Source organism: Chrysemys picta, chromosome 3, assembly GCF_011386835.1.
Source record: "Chrysemys picta bellii isolate R12L10 chromosome 3, ASM1138683v2, whole genome shotgun sequence".
NCBI classification, from domain to species: domain Eukaryota; kingdom Metazoa; phylum Chordata; order Testudines; family Emydidae; genus Chrysemys; species Chrysemys picta.
In genome coordinates, this window is record NC_088793.1 from 145,786,029 (window position 1) to 145,799,155 (window position 13,127).

The 13,127-nt window shown below is 40.8% G+C and overlaps 1 long non-coding RNA gene across 2 annotated transcripts in view; it reads right to left on the minus strand.

Moving 5' to 3' along the window:
* Positions 1 to 13,127, minus strand: part of LOC112060477 (uncharacterized) — a 49,558-nt gene that overhangs the window by 8,795 nt on the left and 27,636 nt on the right. The window contains exons 2-3 of one of the 2 annotated variants that reach the window (XR_010599805.1): positions 10,731 to 10,814; positions 604 to 720 (exon numbers count right to left, since the gene is read on the minus strand). This is a non-coding gene — a long non-coding RNA (uncharacterized LOC112060477). Of the gene's footprint in view, positions 1 to 581; positions 721 to 10,730; positions 10,815 to 13,127 lie in introns of those variants that run through there. The other variant, XR_002889764.3, reaches the window with a different exon arrangement.

Consider the following 13,127-nt stretch of genomic DNA (forward strand, 5'->3'; position numbering starts at 1 on the left):
CTCCCACTCCCTATGTGAAATTGTTTATTTACAATACAGTAAGTTAGTCTGTGGATCAGCAGCAAGTGGGCTGACATATAGGCGTCTCCTTCTCTGCATGTGCTACATTGCTTTAAAAGAAGCTTCAAATATTTTGAATTCTTCCTAACATCTCTTTCCCATGTAAGCAATTGCTGCAGCTGTCACAAAGGGTGTAACAAACACCAATCTGGGAAGAAATGGTCTGCGTGCTCACCAGTGGATGGGGAGGTAGTCCACACTATGCAAAATTTCTGAGCTCCTCTGCAGCATGCTATCCCGTGACATTAACTCTTCAATATTCTTTTATAAACACTATTTCAGTAGTGCAAACCAACATAATTTTAATGTCTAGTTGACATTTTTAGACTTGAGGAAACAAAACCAATATCAACGGGAGTGGGAAGAAAAGAGGCTAAAGACAGTATCCTGTATACAGTTCAGACAAATACAATATCAAGTATGTGCAGAATGAAGAAATTAAAGTATTCAAAACAGCTGCATATGTCATAGAATTTAGGTGGGCACAAATGAGAGGGTGCTTTTTTTCAAGTACAAAACTGAAATTAATTTCAGTGGTCTTACAGAAACATTGCTCCAGTGTGGAATAGGTTTCAATCCATATCAATTTCCAGGACCCTGTGTTTTCTGTGGCACAATGTCTATCAGGTCAGACATCCTGCTTCTGGCTGTCACCAATACCTGATAATTAACAAACAGGAAAAAGAAAATCAAAATACATTTTTTTCAATTTCACAATGCAGTTAAGAGATTTGTGGGGGAGGGATTTCTGATCCTCATAAGTGATCTATTTATGTCCTGATGTAGAAGCCTTGATTAACCTTATTATTAACTTAGCCTATGTTGCTATAAATATTATTTGTGGCTTTAAAGCTACTACTTTTTTATTGGGTCAACATTTTCTATTATTTTGGTTGTTTTTTCCCCCACTTTTGTTTGTGGATTTTTCCCTATATCCATATTCTTGCATAGGGAACTTGTTCCCATTTGTTAGTTGTGATTTTCATTTGATTTTTTCCTTTTGGCTTTTTCTTATATTATTTGTTGTATTTTTAAAGTCTTTTCCCTCTGTTGGGAGGTTTATTCTCCATCAGCTAGTCAGTGGCACAACAATATTTGATTGGAATGACAATTCATCTTCCTGGGATATTAGCTGTTCTGGAAACAGAAATCATAAATTTAAAACATTTTTCTACAGAAATGAGGCAGATTTTTCCATATTTTAGCACCAGGAACAAACATAAGTCAGTGAAGCTGTTTCAGATAAATGTTCATAAATTATTATTTATCTTTTTAACCAACTATCTTGTATTCAGACAGACAAATTGTCACAGCAGAAATACATCAGTGCTTGAAATGTGGTGGTGACTTGTTTTTGACAAAATACTGTGTTCTACTTAGCCTTTGTGATTTTCCATAAAAGGTGCTGACATTGGGTGAAACATGCAAGATTGCACCTACACTCTTAAACAAACAATCCAAGATTTATTGGGCTAGTTTGACTCTAGAGCAGTGAACCCCAAAGTGCAATTTATATACCAAGTGTGGTGTATTGGAGTTCTATAATACAGCCCACAGGCACCTTTATTTTAATAGAGGTGCGATCCAGAGAAAACATGTCCGCGCATGCAGTGCTCCATCTTGATCAAGAGAGAGTATTTCACGCTATGATCAGTCATCTCTGCAGGCTGCACCTCCAAATACATGCTGCAATCTGTTCTTTTCTATACTTGTTACAGTAGGAGCAGCCTTTCCATTCTTGGAAAACTGCAATCTGGCCTCTCTGGTTGGGCAAAGTCTGGATCGCTTTACATTAGTACTCTTTTTCCCCCACCCTATATGTTGCAGGGATGATATATAATGGACTCATCCTCAATATGTCTGAAAAGATTATATAAGTGCCAATGCTACTGACACTTCTGTAACTCGTGGTAAAGTTGCTGACTTTGTATTTAAGATTCATTGGTTAAAGTTTGAGCAAGGGGCAGGTTCCTCATCTTGACATCAGCCTTCATGACGTGTTTTTTAATTAGGTCTGAGTGCTTCATAACCAGGCATTAGCAGTCTTTGACAGAGAAACTAAAGCCCAAAGATCGGCCATGGGTGAATGAAGAGGAGCATCTGTGCTCCCAAGGCATTTGGCAGTGAGAAGGTTGGCACAACAGAAGCAAGGTAACTTCCTCAAAAATGCTTCAGTAACTTAGGGATCCAAGTTTTATTAACTTTCAGTGAGAGTTAGGTTCCCAAATGCCTGCAAGACTTTTGAAAAATTTATCCCAAGTCTCAATGAAAGTCAATGGGACTCAGGATCCTTTGTATCATTAAGTCACTTTTCAAACTGGAAAATTTTACTTCCAATCAAATTCACACAAGTAGAGGTGGAGCTGGACAGTGGGAGTTCAGGGTAAATGTCCTGAGAGAAGACTGCAGGGTACATTCTGGGGAGCTCTGAGAGTCAGTTGTGGCAGTGAGGCTGACCTTTAGCTCCCTCCCGCGCTTTGTACAGCTGCGTGTGGGTGCAGGACCTTGGATCCAGCCCATCCACTTTTACTCTGCTCCTGTGATTTTTCTGTTGGGAGGGAACTTGTGCAGTTGTGGAATTTCAAAGCAGCGTTTCTCATTACTAAATCCTGGATTTCCTTCTATATTAATGTCAATGCTCTCAGTAACAGACATGCCTAGAAGGTTGCTGCTAACTTTGAGAAGTAAAAAGAAAAATGAAATCAATTACATTATTAGGGATTTAATTTTCCTGGAACTTTGTTCCCTATTTCTTTCTGAAGCCTTCTGTTTTTTTGTTTGTTTTTTTGTGGGGATTTGGATTTCTAGACTGTACATAAATTGAAAGAGACAAAGTTCTTTGATTTGTATATTATGCTTTTGTTATAAATTATATTAAATAAATTTGAATTCCCATCCCTCAGGACCTAAAATAATTGTAGTGAAAGTCATACGCAGTGGAAGTTAATAAAGTCTTGAGGGTAGTGGCCAAACTATACTTAAATAGGTATTTATGAAGATAAATGGACAGATTCATCTATCAAGGTTGTGGCAATGAATGAGACACACATTTTTGTGCATAGGAGCAAATCCTTAATCAGCTCTTTCTCAGGCAAACTCTCACTGAAGTCAATGAGAGTTTGACTAAGCAGCAGCAGCTGATGGCGAGAATCAGTAGTGGGGGGTCACAGAGACCCCTGCCACCTTCAAATCACCCCTGGCTCAATGGACCAACCACCACTCCACACCCTCCTTTCAAAATGCCTCTCTGTACCACAAATCAGTGGTGAGCTGGAGCCGGTTCCCACCGTGTGGGACAACCGGTTCTAAAAGGGCTTTTAAATTTAACAACTGGTAAAGCTCTGGGAGAAACTGATTAGTCAGCGTTTCCACCTTGTGGAGTTATTTTCATAAGTCCTTCCCAAAGCAATTTGGAGAAGCAGCCAGTAGGACAGATCTTGATACTCATCCATGGCCAGCAGATTAGCCAGCTCCAAGAGCCCTGCTCTCTCACACTGAGGCAAAGGGTGGATTCCCAAATAGTCTTGGGCCTTCTCAGGTTTGCAAAGGCTGCTGTATATCCACTCTCCATTGATGAAGTGGTGAACCAATTAATAAATTTCATTAATAAAAATCAAGACGAGCAATGCAAGTTGGTATATTCCTGAGGTACAGTGCTGCCTCCATGGCTGACTCTGCCTAGCGACTAGTGATGGTATCTCTGTCCCTCTCCCCCAGCCAATGGGAGCTGCGGGGATCAGCGCCTGCCGCAGACATTGTCGGCAGCCTGTCTGCCTGCATCTCTCCGCAGTGGGGAGTTTCTCAGGCCGTAGATGGCCCACGGGCCGGGACTTTGAGACCCCTGATCTAGACCATCCCTGACAGGTGTTTGTCTAACTGTTCTTAAAAACCTCCAGTGACAGCGCTTCCACACCCCTAGATAATTTGTTCAAGTGCTTAACTACCCTTCCTGTTAGGAAGTTTTTCCTAAAGTCTAACCAAAATCGCCCTTGTTGCAATTTAAGCCCATTACTTATTGTCCTGTCCTCAGTGGATAAGGAGAACAATTTATCACACTCCTCTTTATAACAACCTTTTACTTAATTGAAGACTGTTATGACCTCCATCTGTCTTCTCCAGATTATACAAATCCATTTTTTTAAATCTTTCTTACTAGGTCATGTTTTCCTAGGCCTTTTATTTATTTATTTATTTGCTCTTCTCTGGCTTTTATCCAATTTGTCCACATCTTCCCTGAAGTGTGGTGCCCAGAACTGGAAACAATGCTCCAGTTGAGGCCTTACCAGTGCTGTGTAAAGTGGAAGAATTACTTCTCACATCTTGCTTACAACAGTCCTGCTAATACATCCCAGACTACTGATTTTTTTTTTGTGCAACAGTATTACATTGTTGACTCATATTTAGTTTGTGACCCTCTATCCTCTTCTGTACTACTCCTTCCTAGGCAGGCATTTCCTGTTTTGTATGTGTGCAATTGATTATTCCTTCCTAAGTGGAGTACTTCGTATTTGTCATTATTGATTTTCTTCCTATTTAATTCAGACCATTTCAAATTCTAATCCTGTCCTCCAAAGTGCTTGCAACCCCTCCCAGCTTGGTATCATCCGCAAACTTTGTAAGTGTACTCTGTCATTATCCAAATCATTTATGAAGATATTGAATAGTACCAGCTCAAAGACCGATCCACGTGGAAGCCCACTCAATATGCCCTTCCAGCTCGATTCTGAATCATTGATAAATACTGTCTGAGTATGGTTTTCCAACCAGTTGTGCACCCATCTTTTGGACGGTTCATCTAGACTAGTGGTTCTTAACTAGAGGTTCGGGGCCCTCTGGGGGGCTGCGAGCAGGTTTCAGGGGGTCTGCCAAGCAGTGCCAGCGTTAGACTTGCTGGGGCCCAGGGTAGAAAGTTGAATCCCCAACACATGGGGCTGAAGCCCAGGGCCAAGTCCCGCCACCCAGGGCTGAAACCAAAGCCTGAGCAATGTAGCTTCGTGGGGGCCCCGGCAACTGCTCTGTTGCTACCTGCTAACACTGGCCCTGGCTTTTATATCCAGAAAACCAGTTATTGTGGCACAGGTGGGCCATGGAGTTTTTATAGCATGTTAGGCAGGCCTAAGAAAGAAAAAGGTTGAGAACCCCTGGTCTAGACTATATTTTTCTAGTTTGTTTATGAGGTCATGTGAGACCGTATCAAAAGCCTTATTAAAGTTGAGATATACGATATCCACTGCTTCCCCACCCCCATCCACAAAGCTTGTTATCCTGTCAAAGAAGGCTGTTAGGTTGGTTTGCCAAGATTTGTTCTTGATAAATCCATGTTAACAGTTACTTCATCTTTTTTTTTCCTCCTAGGTGTTTAGAGATTGATTGATTGATTGATATTTGCTCCATTATCTGGGTACTGAAGTTAAGCTGACTGGTCTATAATTCCCTGGGTTGTCCTTATTCCCCTTTTTATAGATAAGTATTATATTTGCCCTTTCCTAGTCCTCTGGGATCTCTCCTGTCCTCCATGAGTTCTCAAAGACAATCACTAATGGCTCAGAGATCTCTTCAGCCAGATCCTTAAGTATTCTAGGATGTATTTCATCAGGCCCTGCTGAACTTTCCTAACTAATTTTTTTTTTACTTGTTCTTTTCCTATTTAGTCTCAGACCCTATTCCATCTACACTGATGTTCACTATGTTTGTCATCCAAGTACTGCTAACTTTTTTGGTGAGAACAGAAACATAAAAGGCATTTATCGCTTTGGCCATTGCTATGTTTTCTGTTATTGTCTTTCCCTCCTTATTTAGTAATGGGCCTACACTGTACCTGGTCTTTCTTTCGCGTCTTATGTATTTGTAAAATGCTTTCTTGTTACCCTTTATACCGTTAGCTAGTTTAACCTCACTTTGTGACTTGGCCTTTCTAATTTTCTCCCTGCATGCTTGGGTGGTGGTTGTTTTTTAATATTCATTGTAATATGACCCAGTTTCCTCTTCTTGTATGTCTCTTTTTTGAGTTACAGGTCATTGAAGTTTGGTTAAGCCAGGGTGGCCTCTTACCATACTTTCCATCTTTCCTATGCATTGGGATAGTTTGTTCTTGTACTTGTAATAATGTCCCTTTAAAAAACTGCCAGCTCTCCTGAACTCTTTTTCCCCCTAGACTTGCTTCCCATGGATCTTACTCACCAGTTCTGAGTTTTCTAAAATCTGCCTTCTTGAAGTCACTGTCTTTATTCTGCTGCTTTCCCTCCTACCCTTCCTTAGAACAGCGTTTTTCAAAGTTTGGGTGGCGACCCAGTACTGGGTCTCTCTGGTCAGCCCCACTGACTGGGACATTAAAAGTCCTGTTGGTGGTGCTGCCCAGCTAAGGCAGGCTAGTCCTACCTGCTCTGACACTGCGCTGTGCCCCGGAAGCGGCCAGCAGCAGGTCCAGCTCCTAGGTGGGGCAGCTACAGGGATCCACACACTGCCCTTGCATTGAGCACTGGGGTCACGGGGTGGAGAGGGCGGTGCTTGTGGGTGAAAATCATGCAAAGTCGCTTGCATGCCACCGGCTAGGAGTCAGACCTGCTGCTGGCCACTTCCGGGGCACAGCACGGCCCACGGTGCCAGGAAAGGCGGGAAGCCTGCCTCTGCACCCCAGCTGAGCTGCTGACTGGGAACCGCCGGAGGTAAGCCCACACCCTAACCCTAATCTCCAGCCCTGAGCCCACCTAATCCTGGAACCCCTTCCTGCACCTCAAACCCCTCATCCCTGGCCCCACCCCAGAGCCTGCACCCCCAGCCCAGAGCCCTTACCTCCTCCTGTACCCCAACCCCCAGCCCCACAAACCCAGAACCCCTCCTGCACCCCAAATCCCTCATCCTTGGCCCCAGGCCAGAGCCCTGACCCCATTCCCCACCCCACACCCCAGCCGCAGCCCTGAGCCCCCCAAACCCTGAACCCCTTTCTGCACCCCAAACCACCCATCCCCGGCCCCACCCCAGAGCCTGCGCCCGCAGCCCAGAGCCCTGAGCCCCCTCAAACCCAGAGCCCCTGCTGCACACCAAACCCCTCATCCCTCACTCCAGCCCAGAGCCCTGACCCCCTCTCGCACCCTGAACCCCTCATTCTCAGCCCCACCCCTGCAGCCCTCACCCTTGCACTCCAATCCTCTGCTCCAGCCCTCCCACACCTGTCATCTCCAGCTCCGTTGGGTCAGCAATTTTCTTCAACTGGGTCCCCAGAAAAAAAGTTTGAAAACCACTGCCTTACAATCATGAATTCTTTCATTTCATGATCACTTTCACCCAACCGGCCTTCCACCTTCAGAGTCTCATCTAGTTCCTCTGTTTGTCAGAACCTAATCAAGAACACAATCTCCCCTAACCGCTTTCTCTACCTTTTGTAATAAAAAATAATCTACAACGCATTCCAAGAACTTGTTGAATAATCTTTGCCCTGCTGTATTATTTTCCCAACAGATGTCTGGGTAGATGAAGTCCCCCCTCACCACCACGTCTTGTGTGTTTTGGATGATTTTATTAGTTGTTTAAAAAAAAGCCTCATCCACCTTTCCTTCCTGATCAGGAGGTCTACAGTAAACTCCTATAATGACATCTTTTTTTTCTTTTCTCCCCCCCCCCCCCCACACACACCCTCACATTTTATCCTTACCCAGAGACTTTCAACAGATCCTACTATCATCTTTGATATACAAGGCAATACATCCCTGCTTTTTTCTCTGCCTGTCCTTCCTGAAGAAGCTGTACCCTTCTATACCAATCTTCCAGTCAAGTGAATTATCCCACCAAGTTTCTGTGATGCCATACGTATCCAGGCAGCCTTCAAAAAAATGGACTATGTGGACATGAATGTTCACCTCCTACTAACTACTCTCAAAATGGTTCTTGGTAAATGTAGTATCAAGAAGTAAGCACTGCACCTAGACCTTGGTATACTCCTGGTAATTGCAAATGCTCACATTGAAGCAGAACTCATGTCTAAAGGAAGTAGCTCGAACAGGTAAGCAAAAACAAAAAAAGCAGGCAGTGTTATGATAGCCTGCCCGAATGCATCCAGGATGAAACTTGGCCCCACTGCAGTCAATGGAAGTTTTGCTGTTGACAACAGAGCCAAGCTTTCATCTCTAGACTCTGTGTAAGCACTTAACTACGAAGAGCCATTTTGATATTGATTTTATACATTTGAGTTATAGTAAAATGCAACACAAAAATAACCACAAATCAATTATTGTGTAACCATGAAATAAAATGAGTTCTTGAATTCTTATTGTGCTAAACTCATCACCTCATTGTCAAACTGCCTAAATCAGGCAATGTCTGACTCTAAACATGCTAAAACATGTTCTATTAGTTAAGAAATCTACATAGCAATAAAGTGCAGAGTCCATTCCATAAAACCTCTTCCATTAGACCAAAATATACTGGAATAATTTTTCTTTCAAACATTCTTATACCCACCAGATTTAGTCCAAACCAAAATGATTAGTCCTTATTCGGGAACTTTAATCTTCAGCCTGTAAGGTCGTTTACTGGTTTCTTATTAGATGCTAAAATCCTTTATGAAACAAACAGCTTGCTCTGCTACCGTTGCAGTAAATTTGAAAATATCATATAAAATAGAATAAAACCAATTCTCTTGAGTCTGAAGGGTTTTTTTTTATTACTAGTACTGTCCTAAGTATAGATGCCCTTTGTGACCCCTTCATAGTTCCTTCTGATCATCTCTACCTCTGAAGCCAGATAGATGGCATCTGAGCATGAAGATAGACCAAGCGTTCAGTCACTTGGAAGACTCAAAAAGTAACAGGTGTAATATTAAATATATATCAGAAGGGATTATTTCCTTTTTGTTCTCTTTCTAATACATCAGTGAATCCCAAATGTTTTTAAACAGCTTCGTCATACTTATTAGCTCATATAATAAGCTCCATTCTGCCTATGCCTGATTTTACAGAACTTTGACATTTAAGCTACAGTTTTTCTCTCTTTCTCCTGTAGTACTGGTTACTCAGTCATCGTACAACTATGGTGACAGTATATTAACCTTGTTTCAGTGGTAAGTCATTTATGTCTTCAATAAATGAAATGAAGAGCATAAGGAGAAAGAATGTAAACATATAGATCATATTTTATTGTAAATGGCTACGTCATTTTAAGTTGTTCTTATAGTCATGGTAAAATCATTAATCATGATAAACTCATTTTGTCTAAAAGCAGAGGTAATACATTGGTCCATGTAAATCACTTTATGGCCTTGACAGAATGATGTTAGAATACCTAAATAGGTGCTGTAATAAATTTCCTCTTTTGGAACATTGTTTGGCAATGAAGGTTACCTAGGGGTGGGTGTGATTGGTGCCAACTGTTCACAAAAATAGTCTTCTTTAATTTCTGTAAAATGTACAGGAATACCATAAAGATGGGTTCCACACACCCCGCCCCCGAGTTTCTGAATGGACATAGACATAGCGTAACATTTGGAACAATAAATGCCCAGGACACTTCTAGAATAAAATCCTAACTCCAGCTGCTTATAAAGTTTCCTGATATTTACAGGACTGAAACTAAAGAAAAATGAACACTGAAGGATGATTAATATATTGTACCTTTCAAACTACAGTTTCTTTGAGAAGCAATTTTGGCATATTTTATGCAGGTACATCAAATGTAAAACACAGTGGGGTCCTACATATTCCATATTATGCCTTTTTTCCTAATTTTGGCTATGCTGTGATTTGGTCATGTATGTAGATGTGCTTAAATATAGCAATAATATATGATAGAAACATCATTTTATTTCACATATAAATAAATGATGTAGCCTGAGCAAGTCCTTATCCACTTATCCAAACATTAGCCAATTACTGAAATCCTACAGCAGTCTGGCAATATAAATATACATCTGGCATCAAAGAAAACAGAAGACCCGTGACATGTCATATATACAACCTAAATGTCCAAGCTACCCTCTTATTCCTCATAAAAGATTTTTCAACAAGGCTTTAAGGGAAATTGGTGTCTTCCCCTTTTGTGTTTTGTCCTTTCAATAATCCTGTTTATAGTTAAGTAACTAGTGTGTGTGACTCCAGAATGAATCAAGAACATGCACATTAAAAATATACCAGACCAGATTCTTTACTTCAACCAATTTCTGTTTGACAGGGCAGAGAGAAGGGGAACTGTGAGAGTACTAGGAGTGGCTCCCTGGTTCTCTGTCCAGTCCCAAAGGACTGTTCATCAGCTGAAGATACTTGGGATGAAATCCTGGCCCCCCTGAAGTTAAAGGTAAAACTTGCAGGGTTTCACTTCTGGCATACTGTGTGCTCTGGGCATATTCCTCCCACCCATGACTGCAGCCCAATCCAGATTATACCAATTTTGTATCTACTGAGGATCTCCAGATGGGTGTTGCAGAAAGTCTTCTCCCTTTTTGCACTGCCTGAGTGGTGGAAAGAGAGCACAGCCAGACAGAGAATCTACCCCATGTTCAAGAAGTTAGAAATTTATTAACTAGCTAATGTTTATAAAACTCCTGGAACATGCAAAGCAGTTAGGATTAACTATTATTAAATAGAGCATTTTGTACATATTTAAAATCTACATACTAGCAATTTGTTCCAAATATTAACTATACTATTTACTTTAAAATATTTAAATAAATTCCATTCTACCTTAAACAGCTTCTTGTGCTCCGATTTCTCAATGGCTTTGTAATTGGTGTAAATGCTCTTGCAGATCACAGCTTATGTAGTCTTCTAAGAAATGACAGAGAGAAATCTAGCTTGAGGGTATTGGAGTGATTTTGTACTGTTCTACAGAAAATGTGAAGTTTGATACAGATTTTAACCATGTGACAATCTGATACTGGTTCACAAGTAATCCAATTAATTGCAAACTGAATAATAATAATGATGGTGCCTAGCTCTTACATAGCACTTTTCATCCATATATTTCAAAGCTGTTTACAAAGGTCAGGACTATCCCCATTTTATAGATGAGGAAACTGAAGCCCAGGGAGGTAAAGTATCTTGCCCAAAGTGACCCAGCAGGCCATTGGCAGAGCTGGGAATAGACAACTCATGTGCCCTGAGCCCCAGTCCTGTGCTCTAACTCCTAGGAAACACTGCCTCCCAAAGTAAATTATAAAGCATAAAGTTCTTTGTAGTCTAAACTGGACAAGATGGCATTGCTTCCTCTAAATGGAATGGTTATACTTAATCTTGCTTAAAAGTTAATTTTATTAATTTTTAAGATTAATGTGCCTTACTGAAAAAAAAAAAAAACCATAATACACATATGGTAATATCGCTATGCAATATGATGCTGCTAGGCTTGAATGCATGTCAAAATTCTCCAGGATCTTTGAAAGGTATGTGATGGATAATTAAAGTGGAATATATGGAAAATTTAAAGGAACAGAATGATCAAAACTGCTTTTCCAATTTCACAGATTCTTTAACTATTACCACAGTTATCTAAGGGTATGTCTACACTACATTTAGACATCTGCAGCTGGCTCATGCCAGTTGCCTCAGGCTTGGAGGGCTTGAACTAAGCAGCTGTTTAATTGCAGTATAGACTTCCCAGCTCAGCCTGGAGCCTGGGCTCTAGGATCCTGAAAAGAGGGAGGGTTCCAGAGCCCGGGCTCCAGGACCCTGGAAAGGTGGGAGGGTCCCAGAAGTCCACACTGCAATTAGAGACCCACACCCCAAGCCCTGTGAGCCTGAATCAGCTGGCATGGGCCAGCCACAGGTTTTTAATTGCAGCATAGACATACCCTAAGAGGACTAGCAAGAGTACAGATAGCTCTATCCATCCATTTGTACCGACTTTACTGAGAAAAGACAAGGAAAAGAAAATGCATGCATAGCAATTGATAATTCTACAAAGGAATCGTCTATTTTGTAATTATCCACAGCTACTTCTTCCCAGGATGCTTATCTTTATATTCAGCCTCTATGAGAATAAAAAGATGCTTCCCTTTCAGTTCAGATTCTGCTGAAATTACCCCTCTTGAAGCCAGTGCAAAATGGCTTACAGTGATCAGCTTGGTAAATACCTAGATAGATAAAGTGATTTAGAAATCGGATCCCTCAGGTTCCAGCCCTTGTAGTGGTACATGGTTGTTTTCCTCTTTTACCAGAAACAGTTCTTAGCGTGGTTAGTTTTGCTAATCCAAGGAGGGAAAACAACACTTAAGTCAGGTAAAATAAAATGAAATTGTTTCATTCATTTCCTCTCAAGTATGAAGTTCTACTCTATCATCAGCTGCTGATATAGATGGTATTTTTTCCGTTAGGATGTTCTGACTGAGTATGCTTTATATTGCCTTCCTAACTAATAAAACAATTAGCTCTATAGAGCTGCTTGTTTGTTTCTCTAAAACAATTAATTAAATAACAAATCTTTTGCACAAACTCCTTGGTCATTAGCTTGGGTCACTTCAGACTTTCTGTTAACTTGTTTTGTTCCCCCCCCCCCCCTCATTCTATACCTGTTAATTTTCTTCTCTGTAGAAATCTTTTTATTAATAGTTTTTAACATATTTTACAGACCGACATAAATAAAGTTTTATTTGATTCAGTAAAGTAATAAGCCACAATTTTGCCTGATCCCTTCACCCACACTGCTTACTAAAATTTACTTTAGTATGGCTTATTGAAAATAATATGACTCCTTAATTTTAAATTCCTTTAAAAGCCCTCTGAAATACATATTGTAGATGTGGCATGTTAATAATGTGTCCTTCCACCATGAAACATAGTACCACGATATAAGATAGAACAGTATGAATAAAGTTATAAAACGTTACCATTATCCTACTATTCTGAATATTTCCTGTTTGTAATCTCTTTCTCTCTAGGGTCCTGTATGATACATGGAACCCTTCTCTCTCAGGTCTTATATGACACGAATCACCACTGTATCTGAGCACCTCACAAACCACAATCATAATGTACCTTTTTTCTCTTCCCTCTCCCACCCACCCAGCAGATTTCTTGATAGCTTTATAGGATTCTATGTGAGTGAGATACTTATTTCAGGAATGTTAAATCCCAGAAATTAAT